The following is a 25,004-nucleotide window of genomic DNA, read 5'->3' as shown; positions in this document are numbered from 1 at the left end:
TCCTTGATATTCGAAGAACAAGGTTCTTTTTGCCTACCCTGGCTCCAACAAGCTGGGTGTAAGTTGCTCTGGGAACACATGCAAAGCTTCTTACCACATTTCCGGGGGGTGAGGGATGGGTAGCCACTGCTCTAAGAGCAGCAACTGACCAAAATTAACCCATTTGTTATCTAAACCTAAAGCCCCAAACCTTCAATAGACTCCAGAGTTTCCAAAACAGTTGTATCAGATAGATTTTGCCAGTGTAATGGTTGTCTACCTGGGGAGACAAATTCTTAGGCCTTCCCCCTCTGCCATCTTCCCAGAATCTTCTCTTTATGCTTACTTTTTTGAGGAACTGCCCTACCTTTTTCCATAGAACCTGCACCATTTTAATTCCCAACAGCAATGCACAAGAGTTCCAATTTCTCCACATCCTTGTCAACATTTGTCATTTCTTTTTTGTAATATCCATCCTAGTAGATGTGAAGGGTTATCTTGCTGTGGTATTTTATTACTTATTTAAAAGATTTTATTTATTTATTCGTGAGACAGACAGAGAGAGAGAGAGAGAGAGGCAGAAACACAGGCAGAGGGAGAAGCAGGCTCCACGCAGGAAGCCCGACGTGGGACTCCATCCTGGATCTCCAGGATCAGGCCCTGGGCCAAAGGCAGTGCTGAACCCCCGAGCCACCCGGGCTGCCCATCGCTGTGGTTTTAATATGCATTTCCTTAGTGATGGGTGATGTTGCCCATCTTTTCATAAACCAATTTGCCATCTGTATATCTTCTTTGGAGAAATGTCTATTCATGTTTTTCCCATGTTAAAATTGGTTTTTTGTTGTTGTTGAGTTGTAGGAGTTCTTTATATGCTCTAGATATTAATCCCTATTATCTTTTTAAGGCTTCTTTCTGCCTTAACGTTTATGCATCTTTTTGGGGGGTATCTTTTTTTTAAAAAGTTTTATTTATTCGAATAATCTCTACACCCAATGTGGGGCTCAAACCCACAACCCTGAGATCAAGAGTCGCACGCTCCTCTGACTGAACCAGTCATAGATGGCTTAGAAACTGTCTACTCAAAGTGTGGTCCCCAGGTTGGCAGTGTCAGCATCATCTGGGAGCTTGTTAGAAGTACAGAATCTTGGTCCTCACCCTAGAGCTTCTGAGTGAGAATCTGGATTTCAACAAGGTCCCCAGGTGATTCACTGAAGCCTGAGTAACACTGCTCCAGAACACAGTGTGGCTGTGTAAGGTGTAAGATGAAGCAGGCATTTGCTTTTTTCAATTTTTGATTCTAGAATGATCCCATGCTGGCATTCTTGCCCTTTCCACTATTAAACTGTGCATTTCTGATGGCAATGTCACAAGTGTATGGCCCTTCTTAACCCTGACATGCTGAGATGGATGTTTTTCTGCAGGGCTGAATCAGATCAGTCCATATGTCTACATCTTTTTCTATCTACTTATCTTTTTTTCCCTTCTCCCTGCTCCAAAAATAAATGTAGCCAGTGGCTGTACCTTCTGTTTCTTTCCAGAAAAAAAAAATAAAGAAAGAAACAGATTCCCACGCTGGTTTTCAGTGGCCCATCTGACACTGTTTTATTTCTTAGCTGCTCTGTGTAAATTGCTTGTAGGCAATTCTCTTCTTAACCTCCAACTGGGGCTTTGTGCAGCCGGGGTGGTTATTATCTCAGCAAGTTAGTGACATCAATCCATCCTTTCTCCTGCGGGATAGTATACCTTTAATGAGAACACTCCCTGAGTGTCCACTTCTGAGCTGCTGGGGCAGGTGCAGTAGTCAAGGATGAGACCTCTGCACAAGGAACTTTTGAGTCAATGAGACTCTTCCCTGACACCTGTACTCTACACACTTCATTTGATCATTAGCCTTGAAAAATACCTTTGGCTCACGTGGATTTCTGGAAAGGACAATAATGAACAACTGTGTTCCCACGCTAATAGACATATTTACCTTGAACATGGGCTGGCTGCTTATTATTATGGCATTCCCTTGTGAATCTTGCTTTAAACGGCTTGCTGAACTCCCACTTACTCAATCTAAGTTGTCTTTTAGTGATGTGAGCATTATCTTTGTTTATACTCATCTCTACCCACTTAGAGCACACAGGTAGGACAAACTTGAAACTAAAATACATAGTTTCTCACCACTCCTCAGCAGGAGTCAACCCAAAAGGAAAGAGGTGGGAGTCAGTCATCTCTAGGTAAACACATGCTCAGAATGAGTCAAAGCCCTCAGTCCATTCTCCTGTCATGCTGTTCACCAGGTGACTGCAGGGACAGGCTTCTTGGGTGTATACAGTGGATGTTGTGTTTGGCCAGCATCTCCTGCTCCACTCCCGCATCCCTCCCTGCCCCCAGCTAATGGCTGGTTCTGAAATGACAAGTGGGGAAGTAAGGCATGCAGTGCTGTCTGGGGGTGGGGTAGAGATGAGAGAATTCTGAGAGGCTCCCTTGTCCTATGAAAAAAAATAGTACCTCCCCCCCCCCTTTTTTTGGTTTGAATCTGTCGTGTCTGGAGACAATGTCTGGAAGCCCTGCTGCCACATTGCTCTGAGCCTGAGGATGAAGCCAGTACTGAGAAGCAGCAGCACAGAGGCTTGGAAGGACCTGGGACCTCGATGTCATAGCTGAGTTGCTAGATCAACAAATTCTGACCCCCGACCTATGGTCTGTCGGTTTTGTGCGACAGTAAATTTCCTTAGTGTCGAAATGAGCTTCAGCCAGGATTTTTGTTTCCTGTAGCCAAAAGCATTCTAACAGATACAGAGAGAAAAATATGGACAGTTTCCCAATATTTCAGTGTTTTGGGTTTATTTAGTTCTCAGTGTTGTAAGTTCATGGGATAAAAAAGATCCATATTCCAAAGTGAGCAAATACATTCCAATGCTAAACTATAAATTAGATGTAACTTTTAATCTTTACTCACATTTTAAAGTATCTATCCCCTGACTTTCCTTCACTAACACAGATAATTGCAAACTGGCTATTTTATTTACTCTGAACTCTGCAGCTTTGGGTGTTAGAGGGGTGACTGTGGCCAGCATCTCTTATCTAAGTTCCCTGTGAACTTGGCTGTGGGCCCATCCACTCGTGGCTCTTATGAGACTTAAGCATCACACTAATCACAATGTGTGTCTCAACTCCATCAATTTGGGGGTAAGATAAAGTTTATTTATGTATTTAAGATTTTACTTATTTATTTGAGAGAGAGAGAGAGAGATAGCGAGAGACGGAGCACGAGCAGCAGGGAGAGGGAGAAACAGGCTCTCTGTTCAGGAGGGATCCCGATGTGGGGGCGTGATGACCTGAGCTAAAGGCAGATGCTTAACCAATTAAGCCACCCAGGCACCCTGATAAAGTTGATTTATAAAAGGAAATTTAAAATTACATCTGAATTTTAAATTATATCTAAACTAACATTTAAAATTAAATGTTGATTATTTCCTGAATAGTTGGGTCATGTAAATGGGGCGCAATTCAAAGGCACAGAAGGATATACAGTAAAAGGAAAATCTTCCCCTTACCTGTGGCTTCAGCTACCTTGTTCTCCTTCCTAGTGGCAATCATTGTTACTGGTTATGAAAGAAAACTTATCTCCCTAATACCCTCAGGCCGGGGTTCAGCCCAGGACATGAGCCTGCTGGTACATATGAGATTCTGGAAAGTTGGACAGAGCCCTAGATCTAGACCTGCTAAGGCTGTGCTCTGGTCTTGACCTTGAGAGAACAGCAGAGCCCCTCACCTTGATGAGGTCATCCGGGCTCCTTGTAGGACATGGGGGTTATTAATGCCTGCTCTATTCTTCCCAGGTGCTTAAACTTCAGATGAGATATAATGATAAATGTTCTCTGGAAAGATGAAAAGGCAACAGCAGCTGCATGCAGACAAATGAGAGCAGTTTACTGCACTGGGATCCAAAAATGAGATAAAGATTTTCTTGCACCTATTTAGAATTCTGTTTAATGATTCAATACATCTCACATGACTGAAATACAAATGTAAACAGCAAGCATATGGAGTCTGTTGTCAAGGGGTTCTAATTAGTTGGCTGTACTATCTTTGACCCCTTCTGAGGCACGGGAAACTTTAGGACTTGGGCAGGACTTTTTGTTTGCTTTTGTTTTTGTTTTGTTTTTCCATTCTGGGCATTAAGTACGTTTGTGGGCTCCTCAGTGCAGGCATAGAAGATGGAGAAGTGGGGACCTGGTTTGTATGATTTCCGAGGAGTGCCATGTCCTGGAATAAGCATGGTGGTAAGGTGGTGGGGTCCACCTGAGGGGGAAGGAAGGCTCCCAGTCACCTCGGGGTGCCCTGCAAGGCCTGTGTGTATAGTACCTGCATGTGTGCCTGGAGGTGGGGGTGGGCACAGGGAACAGGCACGGCTGGGGACAGGGCGGTGGCATCTGGGTTCCTCGGGCCGGCCCTGAATCCTTATAGAACGAGTGAGCCGTCACTGGGGAGGAATGACAGTCCAGCCTCTGTTGAAACTGGAGGTTTTCGGGGCTAGGCCGAGCTGCTAGGCCGAGCTGCAGGCAGACCTGGGCTGAGAGTGGCTGTGTAGGGTGCACCCAGGGCTGCCAGGGCTGCCAGCAGGCCTGATAAACGAGGTTTGACTGGTGGGGGGAGAAGCCAGCCTTGTGGGTCCGGCTGCAGGCTGCTGCAGGAGGCCCACAACTGGAATGTGGATCCCGGCCTGAAGGCTTCGTGTTTGTTCTGGCAGGTTCCTTGGCCGATTGGCGCCAAGGCCCAGCTGGGGGACGGTTGGCGATGAAAGGGCGCTTCACCTTCTGCAGGGGCTTTTCATGGGCCTCTGGGCCCGTTGCGGTTTATCTGTTTGGATGCGGAGCCGGGTAGAGACACTGTCCCTTTGTGCAAGGCTGCTGTGGTGGACAGACACTCTGATTCTCTTTAATTCGATTTCTCCCCCACCCCTCCCCCTTTCTGCAAACCAAGCCTCTCTGAATTAGGAGTCAGGCTACTGCCCTAGGATTGGGCCAAGATTTTGCGGTCGCCATGGTAACAGCACCTCCTTGCACCTAAGAATGATTCCTTTCTCTTAGAAGTGAGGCTGAGAGTCTGCAACCGCTGCCCCCAGCCCGGGTCTCTGCAGGTGGGGTCCCTGCGTGCACAGGGCCCTCATTTCCGGAACGTGCATGGAGGGCACTGCTGCCCCCAGTTGATACTGTCACTCTTGTTGCCTCCCACCGTCCCCTCCCCAGGTCCAACCTCAACACGCTATCTGTGAATTTGGCCAAACTGGGTGTTGACAGTTTACCCCCTGCCTTTACATCTCTCCTTTCCCAGCTCAAGTCAAGCCAGCGAACATTTCCTGAAGCAGCCCAGCCCTGCCCAGCGGTGATGTGTGAGGCTCCAGGTCAGCATTTCAGAGTTTGAAGGGCAGCTTCAACATTTCCTAAGCATAGGTCCTCAGGTAGGGTTCTGAGTCCTTGGTTTTCCTATCTGTGAAGTGGGGCTAATCACGGTCCTTTTCTCACGGGGCTTTCGGGAGGATCAGATTGGGATCATGTGTGCAAAGTTCTCGGCACTGATCCGGCCCTGTGGGAAGCACTCACAGCTCAGCTATCAGTTATTGTCCTGGTGTGTGGGAAGTGGCGCACAGTTGTCTCAGGAGGAAACCGTAGGGAAGGCAGCAGGCAGGGTTAGACAGGTGCAGCCGCCGCACGGCCCTTCCTCACCTTAGGTAGGCACACCCAGGCCCTTTCATAACAACCCCCGCTGTCCCCACCCTGGCCCCTAACCCCCACCTGCTACTGGATTTGCAGGTGCTCTCAGCCTGTTCTTGGAATCCACCTTCAACATGCATCCATCCTGGCTGGCCTGACCTGCATAACAGCTGCCCTTTCCAGAATCCAACCTTACATCTGTTTTTTGCCTGCTGCAGATTCACTGTTGGCAAGATACAGTCTCCTGAGCTGTGTCTCTGTTGCTCATGCATGTTGGAACCGCCTGTAAGTCAAGGTTTCATTCTAGGCTCCTGTGACCAGCTCAGCACCTCTTCACACAAGTCCTGCTGACTCTCCTCTGTCAGACTACCATTCCCAGTGGGCATGACCTGGGAGCTCATGCCAGTGTGCCTTCTGTCTCAGGCAGAGAGCTTCGTGGGCCAGGAACTGCCCTATTCCTACCTTGCAACTGAGTTCACCCCAGCACAGCACCCCGGACCTGGCCCCTTCTTGCCTTGTCGGGATTTTACATAGTTTGAGGGTGCTTACAGAGCTTGTGTTCTTTCCTGTCTGAAAGGCTGCCTTCGATCCCCACCCTGGGTGACAACTAGGTCTCACATGACAGACACCCAATGGACCAGGTGGAGAGATGTGCCAACCACAGTAGCAGAAACCAGGTCCCCCGCCAAAGCCAAAAGTTCATTTAAATAGCTGCATAGTAATCAGCCATCATATTGTGCCATAGTTTCGTGTACAGATTTGGACTATGGGAGACACTGGTCACATGTAGCCGTTAAGTGCTTGAAATGTGGTTAGTCTGAATTGAGAAGTGATATAGTGGCGAAATACGCGCTGTATCTTGAAGACAGTATAAAAAGTAGATGCTTTAATATTTTGATTTTTTTAAAAAAATTTATTTATTTGAGAGACAGAGTAAGTGAAAGAGAGAGAGCACACAGGCAGAGGCAGAGGAAGAGGGAGAGGAAGACTCCTTGCTGAGCAGGGACCCCCCCCCCACCCCCCGCCCAACTAGGGAAGCAGTGGGAAGGGGCTTGATCCCAGGACCCTGGGGTCATGGCCTGAGCTGAAGGCAGATGCTGAACCGATTGAGCCACCCAGGAGCCCCTGATTATTTTTATTTATTTTTATTTTTAAAATTTAAATTACGCATGTGGCTCACAGGTGCGACTTGTATTATTTTTCTACTGGACAGTGCTGCTCTAGATGATAATATTACTGCAGTAAGTTAGGGATCAAGGAAAATGTATATTACCCCGGGAATTTTAATCAGAGAGGGATTTAACACAGGGAATTAGGTGTTTAGAAAACCAAGGGTGGAGGAATGAAAATTAGCAGCAGGGGGTCGGTGGGAGGTGGGGGGCGTCTCCTCAACTTCAGGTTCAAGGCTGACTTTCAGAGAATCAGGAAGGACTACTCAGAGCAGAGGTCAGAAAGCAGGAAAATGCTGCTAATGGTCCCAGCTGCCCCGCAATACCCAGGTGGGTGGTTGGCAAGTGTTTTGCTGGTTTCTGCAGAAACCCACGTGTGATAAGGCCCCTGCGTCCACCGTTGGTGCTGCAGAAAGAATAATATGTCCTCTTGCCTCCTTTTTCTGCTTTCCAAATCTCATGCAAACACATCTTGTTGGCAGAATGCAGATCATATAGTTGCCAATATAGTTCCCAATCTTCCAGCCTCATGACATACAGGAAAGCCAGAAAGTGGTGTATGCCAATTATTGAAAATAAATAGGCAAAACTGAACCAACATAGCCTTAATATTCAGCACACTCCTCGAGGACTCGTATTCATTTTGGGGTCTAGCATAGTGCCTGGCACATAACAGGTGTTCAATGAATACTGAAAGGTTGTGTGTGTGTGTGTGTGTGTGTGTGTGTGTGTATTTATGTTGACTCTGATATTTTGCTATTGCAGATAATGCTGCAATGGGTATTTTCATGTATGACTTGTTTTTATTGATATGTTTTCTAGGGATAGACATTTAGCAGTGGGATTGCTGAGCATTATTGTTTGGCTTTGCCATGTTGCTTTTCAGAAGCTTTGTACCAATCTACAGTCATATATATATATATATAACATTTCTATATGAAAGATGGCTTTTTATGGTAATGTTACCAACCCTGTGCATTCATCTGCTTATATTTGTTCTAATTAGTGCATATAGGGTAAGCCCAGTTTTCTTTGGGTTGAGTACTGGTGAGAGAGTTAGCAAAAGGGTTACGGATGGGGCTGTTCGACTCAGTCGCAGAAGTCACAATTTCCCTCATGAGTGAAGGCATCAAGCTGCCAAGCACTTTGTCCAGTGTAAGCCCTCCTCACTGTTTGATGTGTTCTGCTTTAAGACTGGTGAAAAAAGAGTGGCAAACTTTGAATCACCAAATTCTCCCCTGCTTCCAGGGAGAGTTAAGGATAATTACATTGATATCTGACAGTTGTCTCAGGGAAGGCGATCTCAAATGGTAATAGCTAAATGAAACTTTTATTTTCTTCCCTGAATCTTACTGTGTTTCATGACCCATATGATGATGACTTATGTGTTTATGAATTATGTTCTAAGAACAAACCCATATGATGGGTTATGTGCTTATTAATTATGTTCTAAGAACAAACATTCCTTGTTTCTTTTAAAAAAATTTTTTTTGTATATATGTATTTTTATAACATTCTGTGTTTCTCTGCAAGGGGCAGGTCAGCTAAAAGATGCAAAGATAATGCAGAATCAACCCAGAGAAAGGTTTGAGTTTCTTTGCCTGTAAAAGGGGAAGAATAATAGGATACTTTATAGGACTGTGGTGAATAATAGGATACTTTATAGGACTGTGGTGAGCATCAATTGATTTAAGAGCCCAAAAGTGCTTCTCAGTGTGCCTGGCACATAGTAAGTGCTGGGTAAGTGGTGGCCGTTGTTAGGACTGGTGAGGCTATGTGTGTTCCTCCACCTGAGCCCTGATGCTGTTGGCCACTTGTACCCTGAGCTGCATTTTGTTTTATGATCAGAAGCCAAGAGAGGCTGTTGGCATTTAGCCGGGAAATCCAATTGTCTGTAAAAGGCCTGTGGCCGTTCTGGGGTTTATGAACAGGAAGATGTGTGCAAGGTGCCTATTATTGCAATGTGTTGAGTCAAAGAATGGCTAAGCTGGCAAGGGTCTTTGACATCATTTAGTGATATTGTTTTATAGATGAAGGAGCAGGGGCCCAAGAAAATGAAGAATTTTCCAAGATTTTCCAGCAAGCTAATGGCATATGGGGTCTTCAGACTCCTAGACCATTATCTTGCCTAGTTTACAAGGGCACTGCACCCAACAGCTGGCCAATGTCATGAATGTGAGCCAGTAGTGGTGGTGGAGGAACCCTCTGTCTCTGATACTGCCCCTTCCCTAGGCCAAAGGGAGGAGATGCTGTTCCGCTACAGATCCAGTTTCCCTGGAACAGGAATACACAGTCTTTTTGAAAATGAGGAATACTTCCTAACATCCATAAATTTTGTAGGCTTTCCCTGCTTCCAGCAGGATACAGACACTGTCAGCTTAATATCCAGCGTTAGAGAGAATCTACCGTAATCCTGGTGACTGTAAAAATACTCGCACTGTACAATAGGGATGTGTGTGCATTTGAAAGTAGTTGTACCCATATTATTTATTCAGAATACACATGATTGGGTGGCATTTAGATTCATGATCACCTTGCAGTAACTCCATCACCTCGCTAGATGACGTTTACATCCATTGCCAGGAAGGGCTGTTGTTTTCCTTTATTTTCTGAGAGTTCCAAAAGGAGATATTAATGTAGGAGTAATGCAGTGAGAATAAAGAGGAGGCAGCAGGCTAAAACATTCTGGCTAAGCTCTCAGCTTCAAGAAATGAGGCTCGAGTAGAAAAAAAACACACACACGCACAAAGCTCTTTCTTGTTCTTTCATATAAATGCAATGGTAAATTGATACTCAATTGAGAATGTTGGCCCCAATAGTCTGAAAGCCAAAGTATTTGGAGGCAGTTATGGTTCATTAACTGCAGTGAAAAACACAGAGTGACAGTCAAAGCCAGAGCTCAGGCAGCCAGACTTGTATATTTTCTGATATTAGAAAATATGCAGATGACAGAAATAGATTCAAGCTGCAAAAGCCTCCATTTTGCCTATCCCAGGGCAGAGCTGGGAAATGTGGGGAGAGAGAGGAGATTCTGGGAAATGACTCTGAAGGGCCTCTGGGGAGCAGTTTTGGGGTTAGTGTGGTCAGGGGCAAGGACAGCTGTATAGTGGGAGCTTGCCATGGCTGGTGTCTCCTGCGGCCTCCACATCAGCCTCTTGGGAGGGATAGAGGGAGAGGCTTCTAGGCGCAGCAGCATGCGAGGCCCATGACTCCCCCTAAAGCAAGCATAACACTGGAAAAAATAATGTCAAGAACAACTATTTCAAAGCACTGTAAATTGACCAAAGGCAGACAACAAACTGAGAAGCTTCTATTCTTGAAACACTGCTTGAGCTTCAGGTAAGAAGGGTAGGCGTCTGTGGCCTCCTTGCCTGGAGCTACTTTTGTGCCCTTCCATCACCTCAATTGGCTAGAACTATAGCTTTAAAAGTGTGGACTGAACATGGAAATGAGCAAGTTTGTGGCCAGAAAGGACAGACTCAATCTGGTGTGTGTGTGTGTGTGTGTGTGTGTGTGTAAACCTGTGCGGGGCTTTGCTGGCTAACCCTGGGGGTCTCAGGTAGGAACAAACGAGAATAACCTCGTCACTTTGCTAGCCCAAGATTTTGCTCTTAGTTGAAGTGAGCCCTAAATCCAATGGGAAAGTTGAAAAAAATCAGAAAGTGCTACAGAGAGGCTGAGAAACATTCTCCACATATTCCTGACAGCTGGGGAAACTGCATGCATGGAGCAGACCCAAGAGAGCTCTGTGAAAACTGAAAGCCAAGGAGAATTGAGATTTGGCTTCAACTTTCAATGTGTTTTTTAACCTCCACACTGATTCATTTGTAGAGATATGGAGACCTGGCCAGTAACTCCTGGTCCAGCTTTGGTCCCACTGGCCCATAGGTCTGATACACTGGAGAATCCTGAGGCTGTGAAATACACGAAATGATACTGGTTGTTGGTTTGTTACCTGTTGTTTGGGTGCCTTCTTAGTGGTGATACTGGGGCAAGGCATGGTAGAAAGAGCTTGTGTTGGGTCAGACTGTTTTTTTTTTTTTTTTTTTTTTAGGATTTATTTATTCATGAGAGACACAGAGAGAGAGAGGCAAAGACACAGGCAAAGGGAGAAGTAGGCTCCTGGGGAGTCTGATGCAGGGACCCAATCCCAGGATCCTGGAATCACTCCCTGAGCCGAAGACAGATGCTCAATAAATGAGCCACCCAGGCGTCCCCAGACTGGGGTTTTAATCCCAGCTCCATCTCTTACTGCTTGTGAATTTGGGTGACCTTTACACCATTGTCGTACCTTATTCAATCCTTATAAAAGTCTGGGGAAGTAGGCAGTATTACTATTCCTATGTTCTAGGATGCCATGATACGGAGAGCTTTTTCATCTGTAAAATATGTTTTTGGAGGAGAGTGAGGATTATATACTATAAATGACTATAATGTACCTAACACGTAGTAGTTGTTCAGTGAATACTTTTTATTTGTTTTTGTTGTTGTTGTTATTGCTGAAGATGGAAAAGAAGAATTATGGTCAGGTCTCTATGCCCAGAGAGCTCATCCACCCAGATAATCACCAAGAAACTCATAAGATGCTGGTATTAAGTTACGGTAGGTGAGACATCTGTAAGGCCTCTGTATTGGTCTTCTGTGACTACTGTCATAAATCACCACAAATTTGGTGGCTTAAAACGACACAAATTTGTTATTACTAAGTTCTGTTTATCAGAATTCTGGGTACAGAGTAGTTCACCTGCTTAGAGTCTCATAAGCTGAAACAAGGGGTCAGCACGTTTGAGTTCCTTTCTGGAAGCCCTGAGTATGAACCCCCCGTACAGGCTCATTCAGGTTGTTGGCTAAATTAAGTCCCCTGCAATAGCGGGATTGGGGTCCCTGTGCCCTTGTTGGCTGTCAGCCAGAGGCTTATCTTTGCTAGAGATCCAGCTAAAAGCTGCTTGAACTCCTCCTTGTATTTTCCATGTGACTCTCCTCCAGCGACAGGGTCTGGGTCCCTCTCATGCTTAAAATGTGTCTAACTCTTCGGCTGCACCCGTCTGACTCGTGATTACATTAGGCTTGGCTGGATAAGCCAGGCTAATCTCTGTATTTACAGGCCATAACCTTAATCACATCTGTAAAGTCCCCCTTTCATGGACGCAGGGGAGTAGGGCATGGAGGTGCCCTGGGGAGGAGGTGTAATCTATCCACCATGGCCTCTCAGGGAAGATCCAGCAAAAATCCTTGGGACAGGAAGCCACATTTATACAAAACCAGGAACAACCAGCAGTTAGAGGGTATGACCATGTGCAGGGGGTGGGGGGGGGGGTTAGGGAGGCTGTCTCTAGCGTACCTCTGTTTCAGTTGACCCAACATTCCTTTCTTTGGGGGAAATGCCCCTTCTTCACTCTCTCTGATTTTTATGAGGCTCCCTGTCACAGGGTTGTATGCACATGGCCTCAGGGATAGACTCATGACCCAAAATGGGCCAAAGAGATCATCTCTTTCCCAGGAATTGACTCTTGAGTGGAAACACACAGACACCAGAAGTGTCTGTAGTGGGGTCATGGAGCTCCAGAATCCTTGAGCTCGCAGCCTTCATTAAGTCTTACCTGGGGTCCAGGTGTTCACCAACAACTTCACCAGTGGGCCCTACTTAGAATTCTCCCAATATATCCCTTTTCTGGCTCAAGTAACTCAGAGTTGGTTTCTCTTGCTTACACTAAAGAATCTTAACTGATATACCATCTTTCGATCTCATGGCCACCACCATCATTTTATATCGCTCTCTCTCTCTCTCTCTCTCTCTCTCTCTCTCTCTATATATATATATATATATATATATATATATATATATAGATATGAAAACATTTATTCAAGTCTCCTTGGTCAGAATTATGCTGGGATCTAATTAGTGACACAGTTTCTAATTTCTGAAATGGAGCTTATTACCTGTGTCGTGTCTCTTTAACTTTCTCCATGAACCCTGATAAACCTGGGGCAGACATGCAGAAAATAATTTAATAACGTGCAATGCCCCAGAAATCAAGTTTCGTTAAGGGCATCCGCCACGGAGGCAGAAATCACCACTACTTTTAACCTTTTATTACCTACCGCATATGAATTACAACCCTATAATATACTTCTCAGTCAAGATGATGGCCTGAATCATAAAATTTCAAGTATGAAATGCGCTCTCTTTATTTCAGCAGGAAAGTATGCAATACGCCCAGTCTCCTTGTTTATTTTTTATGATTCAGTGCTCGAAGGGGTAAACCTTAAATCACACAGCACATTCACTCCTCCAGAACGGCTCATGGCCTGACAAGGAAAGGGTCAATGAGGTGTTCTAGGGGGTGAGGATTAGGATTTGAATTGCGTGCAAGCCACATGCAGTTGTAGTGTGGCAGGATGGGTGAAGGGAGTGTTCTCAGCAGCTAACACATATTCAAACGAGGTTTGAGGGAAGCCAGTGCTCCTTGTGCCTGGAGTCTGACCGTGATTCTTGAAGGTGGGTATTTAGGAATCTGTGCTGACCACACGAAGGGCTGTGACTCTGGGTGGGCAGGGAAATGACTCTTGCTTGGTGCTCCTCCAAAAAGCTTTGATGCGAAGAGTACAATATTCATTTTGATCCTTTCTGAAGAGAGTTCCAACAAATTTAGTTCCACCCAAGTTCTCACAAGGTCAGATTTCCCGTGCTCAGGTTGGTTCTCTGTGAAGATTAGATGAGTCTGCCAGCTGAGGGGGCTGCCCCCTGTGTCTTCAAACCCCAGGAGCCTGATTTCTCTAAAGAAGAAATTTGAAGAAACAATCCACTCCTTCAGTCTAATGTCCCTCTTACAGCAATCTCTCAAAGACAATTCAGTCCAATAATAATAGTAATACAGGTGCCATAACCACCTCCTGCATTTGTATCATACTGCCTTTCCACAGGGACGGGATGCTTTGAAAATCCTTTCTCATTGCAGAAAGCAAGGCACCATCGCTCCCTCTTGAACTCTCAGGAAGCCCAGTATGATTGACTGGAAAGGATTTGACCTTCACAAAATCATCTCCATATACTGTGATCTTCTAAAAGCTTGTAAATGGAATTTTTAAAAAAGATTATTTATTTATTTTTGAGAGAGAAAAAGAGAGAGCAAGCTTGAGTGGGGGTGAGGGGTGGGGGGAGGGGCAAGCAGACTCCCTGCTGGGCATGGAGCCCAACACAGGGCCTTGATCTCAAGAACCTGAGATCATGACAGGAGCCAAAACTAAGAGTTGGTCGCTCAACAACCACACCCCCCAGGCGCCCTGAAAAGGGGATTTTTTGATGCCATGTTCTATTTAGTTTTCTTTTCCTTTCCCCCCCGTCATCCTCTCCTTCTTTCTTCTTTTTCTTTTTCTTTTTTTTATTTATAAATTTATTTTTTATTGGTGTTCAATTTGCCAACATATAGAATAACACCCAGTGCTCATGCCATCAAGTGCCCCCCTCAGTGCCCGTCACCCAGTCACCCCCGTCCCCTGCCAACCTCCCCTTCCACCACCCCTGGTTCGTTTCCCAAAATTAGGAGTCTCTCATGTTCTGTTTCATTTAAAGGCTTTATTTTTTTTTAGGGCAGCTTTAGGTTCATGGCAAAATGAGAGGAAGGTAAGAGAGATTTCCCACATACTCTCTGTCCCCAACCCCCCCACCCAGCCTCCCCCATAATCAACATCTGCCACCAGATGGCATGTTTATTATCACTAATGAACCTCCACTGACACATCATCATTACCCAGAGTCCATGGTTCACATGAGGGTCCACTGTTAGTGTTGCACAGTCTGTGGGTTTGGATGAATGTATAATGACGTGTATCCATCACTAAACTATCATACAGAATGTTTTCATTGCCCTGAAAAAATCTGTTTCACCTACTTATCCCTTCCCTTCCCACCAGCCTCCGACCTTTATATTGCCTCCATAGTTTTGTCTTTTCCAGAATGTCATATTACGTAGCCCTTTCAGATGGGCTTCTTTCACTTAGCAATACCCACTTAAAATTTCTCCCTGTCTTGATAGCTCATTTCTTTTTAGCACTGAATAAAATTGGACTGTCTGGATGTACCACAGTTTATCCATTAACCTACTGAGGGACATCTTGACTGCTTCCAAGTTTGGGCAATTATGAATAAAGCTGCTATAAACATCTATGTGCAGGTTTCTGGATGGACATAAGTTCTCAGATCCTTTGGGTAACTCTCGAGGAGCACGATTGCTGGATCATATGGTAAGAGTATGTTCAGTTTTGTAAGAATCTGCCAGACTATCTTCCAAAGAGGCTGTACCATGTTGCATGCCCACCAGCATCGACTGAGTGCTCCTGTTACTCCACATTTTTGCCAGCATTTGGTGTTTTCAGCCATCCAGATTTCAGCTCTTGTAATAGGTGTGTAGAGGTGTCTTGTTATTTCATTTTCTTTTTTGAAGATTTTATTTATTTATGAGAGAGAGAGAGAGAGAGAGAGAGAGGAGAAGCAGAGGGAGGAGGAGAGAGAATCCCGAAACAGACTCCATGCTGAGTGTGGAGCCCAACGTGGGGCTTGATCCCACAACCCTGAGATCATGACCTGAGCTGAAACCAAGAGTCAGACGCTCAACCAACTGAGCCTGAGCCAACCGGGGGTCCCTCTCAATATTTCTGTTTGCATTTCCCTGATGACATATGCTGCAGAGTATCTTTCCTTCCTCCCTCCCTCCCTCCCCCCTCCCTTTTTTTCTTTTTACTAATATTGAGCAGTTCGGAGAATATGCATATAGTCACCTACCAGGCAGCTTTTTTCAACTTTTAAAAAAATGCGGTGGCACTTTTTCAATCTCAAGGGCTCTCAGTGGTCCCCCAGATGCTCCCAGAATAAATGGCAGTGTGGGCCGTGAGTCAGCCACCTGCCGACTGCCCTGAATGTATTGTTTTCTTCCACAGTGACTGGGCCAGCACTCTAGGCCTTTAACACAAAGGCATTGTTATTGACTAGTTTTGAAGGGAAATTTATTTTCATCCGCCCTCCTAAACCACAACTTCGACACCTCCTCCTCCTCCTCTTCATAATAGTCGCAGTAGGGTGTTCAATTATAGCTAAAAGCCCTAGATTTAAGTGACAGATTAAGAGGCTCGGCAGGTTGCTACTATAATGTTCATTTCATCTGTGGGTTTATTTTTCTAACCTGCAGGCACCCCTTTCGACAAGGTGCTATTTGCTGATGTGTCCTGTGGCTGGCCAGCTTTCTTTGCTGGGCACTCACGGCATGGTCTTTGGGAGAGGTCAGCTGGAGGGAGCCCATCTGCAGGGCACTGTCCACAGCCCTGGCACCTTTGATCCTCGGGCCCTAGGGAGGCTCCAACCTCTCCGAGGGTCGGGAGTGTGGGAAGAATCCCATCAGACTCCCCCACTCCTGTCCCGGCCCCCATCCCCCAGCACAGAGCCTGGAACACATAGTGGAGGCTTCATAAAGTCTGTAGGATGAAAGAATGAAATGCTTCAAAGCAGGGAGGCTTAAGTGTCTGCATTTGCTTCAGATGGAGATAAGGGGAGAACTCTAAACACCATTCACTCCTCTTGAAATTATAGGAGAAAAAAAAAAAAGAAATCTCCCCCCCTCCCAATTTTGGCTTTGTTTGGCTTCCAAGGGTATATTTCTGCGCTCCGTCCACTGTGCTCCTCTTCCTGTTCTCATCCAAGGGCCCTCCCAGGCGTCTTTGACTTCCCTGGGATCTCATAGGAGCTGCTATCAGCTAGTCACCTCTTCAGGGGAGGATCTCCTCTGAACCCGAGGGCAGAGCTTTCCAAAAACTTGGCACTTTCTAAGGATGCAAGACTTCTAGAGTCTCAGGAATGAATTCCAATGGTAGAACTGCAGATACTCCTCTCAGGTCACAGAGGAGCTGTCTGGAGGTAGAGACTCCACTGTCTCTTCCCATGGGAATGAGGCTTCCATCTCAGACAGCAAGAGCTTTCTTGGGGGAACCAGGCAGCAGAGATGGTGAGGTGGTCAGGCACTGCTATGCTAGGTTGGGCTCATCTTCTGTTTCACCCCAGTTGCCAGGCTGAGGGCACACAGCACCTTTCTGGCTGCACCTGCCCCTCCCACCCCTGCTTCCCAGGTCTTCCATAGCCCCAGGGTCCCTGCACTTAGAGCACTCAGTACAGGCTTGTCCTTCCAGAATCCTGCTCCGGCTGCAACTTCTTCCAGGGGCCTCTGCTTGTGCCCACGCTGGACCTCACTCTCATCAGCCCAGGGCAACTCTCTTGTGTGCTCCTACAGGTTCCTTCAGGGCAGGAGCAGTCTTTCTCATTTTATGTCTCTAGTGTCTGTTATAGTATCTGACCCAGTATAAACATGAGTGAAGAATATTGAGAGAAAGAGAGACAAAGATAGAGATAGAGAGAAGAAGAAGAAGAAGAAGAAGAAGAAGAAGAAGAAGAAGAAGAAGAAGAAGAAGAAAAGAAAAAGAAAGAAAGAAAGAAAGAAAGAAAGAAAGAAAGAAAGAAAGAAGGAGGGGGAGGAGAAGAAGAAGAAGAAGAAGAAGAAGAAGAAGAAGAAGAAGAAGAAGAAGAAGAAGAAGAAGAAGAAGAAGAAGAAAAAGAAAGAGAAAAAGGAGAAGAAGGGGCGGGGGAAGGGGAAGAGGAGGGGGAGAAGGAGGAGATGAAAGAAGACATTATGGGTTAGTCACCTAGTTTCTGCTATTTCCAATTAGTCTAATAAGTAATTGTCAACATAGTTCTAAAATAAAACTAGTGGTGTACGCATCCCAATGGATTTGCGCTTCCATCCAGAGGGCTGGTGGGTACTGGATTCTCTTGAGAACTGGAGCACTTGTCTTATTGCTGTGACGGCCCCGTCTAATAGATAATTAAACCCAGGGTTTTTCTTTCCATCTCCTTGATCCCTTATTTTTAGCAACTACTCCAATTTTAAGCCCCTTTTTGAAGTTGGATACTGTTGGTCTTTTATATTTAGCCTTTATCAGCAACCAGTTGGTGTCTGGTAATTGCAAATTATTTGAACAAGTGGCAAATTGTATAGTAAGAATCTAAAAAGGTCAGGGAATTGTGTCTAAAAAAAAATGCAGCTATGGGATTGAGAAATCTTCTCTGGAAGTATTAATTTAAGACAACTGCTAGGCCCTACAAGAACGAGGCTGGGGATCCCTGGGTGGTGCAGCGGTTTGGCGCCTGCCTTTGGCCCAGGGCGCGATCCTGGAGACCCGGGATCGAATCCCACATCGGGCTCCCGGTGCATGGAGCCTGCTTCTCCCTCTGCCTGTGTCTCTGTCTCAATCAATCTCTCTCTCTCTCTCTCTCTGTGTATGACTATCATAAATAAATAAAAATTAAAAAAAAAAAAAAAAGAACGAGGCTGGAAGTGCATCTGGTTTTCAGGCCCAGGTTGCTCTGCACTTAGTGGGGAGAGGCGGAGCACCCAGGCATGAGTGGGGTGTGTGTGTGTGAACAAGATTCAGCCAAGGCTAGCATTTAGCTGGACCATGTTGTTAGGTCCGGTTTAGATTCTGAGTGGTCAGGGTCCAGGCTACACTAATTATTAAATGTAATTTCCTTCTCCAAAGCTGGGGGGCTTCAATGTGTGCCCCTTCTGGTGGCGGCAAAGGGAGAGCCACCATGCCACCCGCTCCTGAAGCAAAAAAGTGCCTTCCCTCTCTCTTTTTTTTTTCCTTTTGGCTACACAGTGTATATTAAAGTTTAGGCTAGTCTCAAACAAAAGAATTACATTTTTATACCTTGCTTTTTAGGTGAATCTGGAGGTTTCGTCCACACCAGGAATAATGCTAAGGAAGTTTTGCATCCTGTCAGGTAAGTGAAGCCATCTACCCCTTACCCTCCATTCACGTCTCAGGTAATTATTTCCACCTGCCCCAAGTCCCCAGAAGAGGAAATTCTTGATGGAGGGAATATCTTTTTGTGGTCAGGGGTTTCCCCAGAAGAGACGGAGGCCAGCAACCATGAGCACTCTGGGGTGTGGTTGTCTTCGAGCATCTTGATTGCGTACAAATGCTCAAGAGAAGAGATGCTGAGAAGATGCCCAACACAGGACAGCAAGTGGGGGGACAGCTGTCCCCCACGCCCTTGTTGGGAGGCCCCCTCCTGCACCTGTGATGTTCTTCGGAAGGACAGCAGAGATTTCCAGGTTGCCCCTGTAGGTTCACTGCCAGGAGAGAAGAAGGGAACAGTGGAATTCAGTCCTTACTCAAAGTCCTCTGCTCTCCAGGCCAACCAAGAAGTATTCCATATTTTGGGTCCCTTCAGGCTTCTCTGGGGGTTCTTTTAGCAACCCGGAGCAGCCCTCGCCCAGCAGGGACTAAGTCATTGTTAGAACCCCCATTCACCCCAACCCCCAGCCCAAAAGGTGCTTGCACTTCCTAGAAGCTGGTTGCTGAGAAGTCCGTCACCCAGGGCCATGCTCGTCTCTGTCATCTCTCATTGCAGATGTCCCTGTGATGCTTGCTTGCCCCCAAGCTCAGAGTCAGAGAGGACAGCATGTCTAGAGACAAGGGGGGGCGGCCAGGGCCACTGGGTTGCTTCTACCAGAGGGCTGAGTGCACACACTGGGCAACAGGAGTTTCCCTGGTGTCCCCGGGCCTCTTGCCAGGCGGCCTTTCCTCTCTCACTCCTCCCCTTTCCTCTCTTTCCTTTGCTGCCATTCCTTGTGCAGACCTTCACCCTCCTCTTTTATTTTTATGTTCCACTACTGTGTCCTCCACTGTCCCCTTGGACCCTCTTCTTTCCCTGTGGTGTCAGCTCTGTCCTTGGGTCAGGCCATCCGCTCCATAGAAGGAAGGACACTCCCTGCCCACCTTCCCTCCTCCACCTGTGCACAGGCAGCTGAAGGCCCAGCTCCCTGTGTCCTCAACCCTGTGCCCTGCACCCCCAACTCCATCTCCCTCTTCTAGCTTGGCTCTGTTTTCTTTTCTGTGCGCCAGCTCTTCTCATCCTGGTTGTAAGCTCCTTAGAGGCAAGAAATACATGCTCACTTCTTCCTTCCTTCCTCCCTCTCTTTTTCCCTCCCTTCTTATCTTCCTTCCTGATTTTATTTATTTATTTATTTAGAGAGCAGGGGGAGGGGCCAAGGGAGAGGGAGCAAGAGAATCCACGCTCAGCCTGGAGCCCGACCCGGGCTTGATCTCATGACGGTGAGATCACGACCTGAGCTGAAATCAAGAGTCTGGACACTTAACCAACTCAGCCACCCAGGTGCTCCTACACTCACTTTTCTTTATGTTCCCCTCACAGCCTGGAAGGTACTTTGAAAAAACACTGGTTGATGCAGATATTGACTTAGCTAATGCCAGGCTGGTCTGCTTCCTACAGGCCTAAGGTCAGGGCTGAGGTGGCCACAGAATCTCTGAGGGGAGTTGTCTTTCTGGCAGGTCCCTGGGGTTCAATAATAAGAGGAGGGGTTCCTGGGAGCCCAGGCTGTGAAGCCAGAGAATTGAAGGATTGCATCCTAGCCGTCTCGCTGACTAGGTGGGGGACCTTGGGAAGTGATCTTGCCTCTGAGTCTCATTTTCCTCCTCATCACCATGGGGATAATAGCCTCTCCGTTGCCGTGAAGATTAGATGTGATGCTGTTGGAAAGGGTCACTGCATGCTGTTTTCTGGTCTGTCCTCCTTCCTTGTCTTTGTGGAAGACAGGCGACATAGGTACTGAGCTCTGGGGCCACATCCCTGGGGTGCTGTCAATACAGATTGAGAGGGAACCCCGGGCCCTGGGTAAATGGGGCAGCAAACCCAGGTCCTGCTGGCTGGGGCTGCTGATGTCCACGCTAGGACACCCCAGGGCCAGCTGAGCCATCTGCTGTTGCTCACACCGCAAGGCTGCTCCACCTTATCAGTTTCCTAGGGCTGATGCTGATGATGCTGGGGGCCAGTGGGGACAGCTCTCGTGCCTCGGTGAGAGGTGACCAGCTGATGGACATTTCAGCAAGCTGGCTGTCCCTCTACCTGGCTAGAATGCAAGAGACTATGCAGGACCTTCCTTTACCGCCCATCATCCCTCACCAGGATGAGGCTGCAGAGCTTCTGGAAGGAGGTGGTGCCAGTCTCGCACACACCTCCTTGGTGTGTATGTGGTGCGGTCCATCCTCTGTCATGCTCTGGTGATCTTAGAGTGTCTTGGTTATGAACAGGCACTTTTGAGCCACAGGGACATGGGTTCGACTCTTCACCCACTGGCTGCCTCCTTGAGATTCCATTGGCCCATCCGTAAAGGTGGGAGCGATGACACTTACCTGTGGAAAGGTCATGAAGGAAACATGAGATCATGTAGGCAAAGCATGTAGTGGGGGTCACAGAGAAGGCCCACAGTCAAAGGTCTCATGCCCCGAGGCACGTTTTCCACAGTCATTGGTCTGGAGAGAAGGTGGGGGGCAATGGAAGGACTTCACACATACACAAATGCTGGCATTTGGGGCTAAAGTGGACAACACGCCCCTGGGGGCTGGCTCACCGAGCTCAGGATTGATTGTCTTCCACCTGAAATTACCAAAGGGGTGGAGGAGGGGGGGCATCACGGGTCAAATGCGCACCGGGGTCTAGGCATCACGGTAGTTTGTTGGAGCGACTGAGTTCTCCCGCTGTGGGGTTTTCATGTGCGGGAGACGTGAAACGTAGCATGCACTGACATCATTTTAATAAGGCTCAGGCACTTCCACGAGGTACTCTAGAGTCTTCCACTGAAATCGTTTTGCTGTCAAAAGCTGACATTATAACGACATTGCAGGAGAGACTCCCTGGGAAATCACTGCTCATTTCCTTTCAGGCAGTTCGTTTACCTGCAGAAGCTGGACTCTCCTGCTCTGCTCTGCAGCATCTGGCGATTGACATGATCCCGTAAGTCAATTTTGCAGCTGAGTGGACTGAGGTCCCAGAAAGCCAAAGGCCTGAAGTGGAAAATATCGAGCAGGTGACTCATTAAGGCTTGAGTGTAGAACTTGAGCCCCGAGGAGCGGCCTGCGCATTGCTGATCTTATTGAACATTAGGAGGCCTGATTGGACTGTGGCCTCATTTTAGGGTGGTGTGAGGAGGGGAGTGGGGTGGTGGTGCCTGGGAATATTTTCCACTGCTGATTTTCCAGGTTTTGAAGTGCATTTTTTCTCCCACTCACCTCACTCTGATTCTTTATTCAATTCTCATCATCTGCCTCTGATGCTAAAACTTTCCTCTAGCACCTTCCATTCTGTTCCAACCAAGCATGAAGGCACGTGCCCTTCTCTTTAGCTATTCCTCATCTCGTCCTAACCCAGCAGAGGGCTGTGCCTTTGGTTTCCTGAGAACAGGGTGACCCACTGCAGTGATCTTTGGTCACCGTCCCCCCCCCCACCCTGCAACTCTTCAGTGTCAGAAAATGAGCAGAGCAGTCCCTCCAACAGAGCCAGCCTCTGGGCAATCCTTGGGGTCTGGACCCAGTTTTTTCCTCTTGGCTGAAATCTGTAGGCAAAAATCACCCTTTCCATTGGTCCCTTCTAGGCTTTAGCCATGCACTCTACTCAACGTCTCCCTCTTTCCGCTGGTGAGCTTCTCAACAGGTCATCCACATCTACCACTGCTCTTTCTTCCTCCTGAGGCCCCTCAGACCCTCAGTTGCTACCATCCCTGGTTTCTACTCAAATGGTCCCCCTGACAGTCAGAGGTGCCCCTCCAGGGGTCTGGCTGCCCTGTGCTCATCACTCTGCACCCCTTAGACATGGGCACTCTTAATAACCATCTTCTTTGAAACTCTTTCCTCCATGGGCCCCCATGATATCCACTCTGAGCTCTTCACACTTCTGACCTGTGTCGTCTCATACTACCTTGACGTCTCTTCCACTGTTCACCCCAGAGCTATGCCCTCTTCAGGGCTCCATAGAGCATTCTTCTGTCTTCTAGTCTTCCTTTGAAAACTCCCTCATTCTTCAGCTCTCTTGAAAACTTGTGTCTCCAAGCCCTATGGGAGGGTAGTACTTAGAGCTGTGTCTCTAGTTTCTACTTAATTTCCAAGTTCTCTATTTGTATCTCAAATAACTCCCCAAATCTTTCTTCCTGGATGGGCTTCTAACACCTCACAAGAGGTACAAGCGCCTAAGCCAGGCTGTGTTCAAAGTCTCCCCATGCCTCTTCTTGCTTTTACTAACTGTATGACAGAGGGAAAATTATTGAACCTCTCTCTGCCTCAGTTTCCCCATCTGTAAAATGGGGATAATAATCAAACTGACTTCATATGGTCATTGTGAGGCTTTGTTGAAAAAATACACATAATCTTTTACAACAATGCCTGACCAATGAATGTTACCAAACACTTAAGACTTCTGTGTTCTCTTGGACATGTTCTTCTTTCCTCCACCCCATCCCACACATCTTTTACTGAGCCCTGCACTTTCCTCTGCCTTGGAACACCACCCCTGCCCTTGGTGTTCCAGGCTAGGATAGTGCATTTGGCTTTGAAATCCTCTCCTTATTCCCAGGTTCTTCTGCTCAATCCAGCCTGCATATCACATCTTTAAGCCTCACTTTTTTAAAAAATGATTTTTAATTTATTTATTCATGAGAGACATAGAGAAAGAGGCAGAGACAGAGGCAGAGGGAGAAGCAGGCCCCATGCAGGGAGCCTGATGTGGGACTCAATCCCACACCCTGGGCTGAAGGCGACGCTAAACCGCTTAGCCACCAGGGCTGCCCTAAGCCTCACTTTTGTGTGCCTTTCATATCCTCACATTTCTTATAGGAGAAAGTTTCAGCATTGAAATCTGACCTGTTTTCTCCATCTCATCTCCCTTTCTCACCCACTCAAACACTCTGCTCCAGGCACGCTAAGTGTTCTATAGACACCCTGCTCATTTCCCCCTTCACCCTTCAGACCCTCCTTGAAATCCTTAGTAATTCACTAACACTCAAATGCCTACAGCGTTCACACTCCAAGTCTTCCATTAATGGACTTAATCGTATACAACTCTCTGGCAAGTGGAAGCCATGCCTCCTGACGAGACTGGGAGCTCCTGGGCGTAATGACTATGTCATGCATGCATTCCTTTGTGTCCCCCAGAGCACCTAGCACAATGTCTTGCTCCCAGTATGATGTCAATAAAGATTTGTTGGCCATTTGGCCAAATAATCAGAATATCAGATTCTCCATTCCCTGTGACTATATACAAATATGTGAGGGAAATCTGTGAACTCTCCATGAGACTTGATCTTTGCTTTCTGCATCCACTATAGTCATGTAAGTGTGTAAACGGGCTGGACTGGAACAATAAGTGGGTTTAAGAAGAATGAGTTGGTAAAGGGAAACTGAGTTATTGATAATATAGGAAGAGCTGGTTATTTTTGGGTTTCAGGGCATCTTAAGGGCTTGCTCCAGTGTATCCCATAATTATTCATCCCCCGGGTTCCTGTTTCTTTGCTTACATCATGCACATATTGATTAAACATTTCATTTGGTTGGATTCTGGAACCATAGTCTTAGGCTGCGATGTTTACCAGTTGACTTAATGATGAATGACAGATCTGAAACCTTTCTTGTCTGGTTCGTGAGAACCGGTTGTCTGTGCCACAGCCATTCTGACTAGCTGTGATGCGGGCTCAACCTTTGAATGGACTGGTGGAGAGACACACAGACCCCTGTCTGGACAGTGATGTGCAGAGCCAGCCTTATTCAGGATGGTAGAAATAGCTTCTGTTTCTTGGAAGTGTTCCTGCTTTCAGAAGCAGAGACATCCGGGATAGGAGAGTATCAGCTCTTCCTTCTTCACTACCCTCTTTACTTTTCAAAAGAGCAATATTTGAATAGCATCCAACCTAAGCATTCTAAGGCTTGTCCTCAAGCCCAAAAGCTTCCTTTCCCAGTGAAAATCAACCTCATTTTAAATCAGTCTTTGTGTCTGCATTTGGCTTTTAAGATTTTTTTGTGAACTTCATCAACATTCCTGACAAACTGGGAGATGCCCAAATCTCAACAGAAATCAATCAAGTGCTACAATTTTGGGGGAAAAAGTTGCTTTGTTTTCTGACTTGTACCAAAAACAACGGCTCCAATCTGTCATTATGACTGAGAATGTGTCACAACAATCTGTTTTTATTCTTTAGGAGAGAAGAACAACATCTTGCTCTCCTCCAGCTACAGCTAATTTGGAAAATTTGCAAGC

This window comes from Vulpes lagopus, chromosome 16 (assembly GCF_018345385.1).
Source record: "Vulpes lagopus strain Blue_001 chromosome 16, ASM1834538v1, whole genome shotgun sequence".
Classification (NCBI taxonomy): Eukaryota; Metazoa; Chordata; class Mammalia; order Carnivora; family Canidae; genus Vulpes; species Vulpes lagopus.
The sequence above is the reverse complement of the archived record's forward strand: the minus strand, read 5'-3'. Positions refer to the sequence as shown.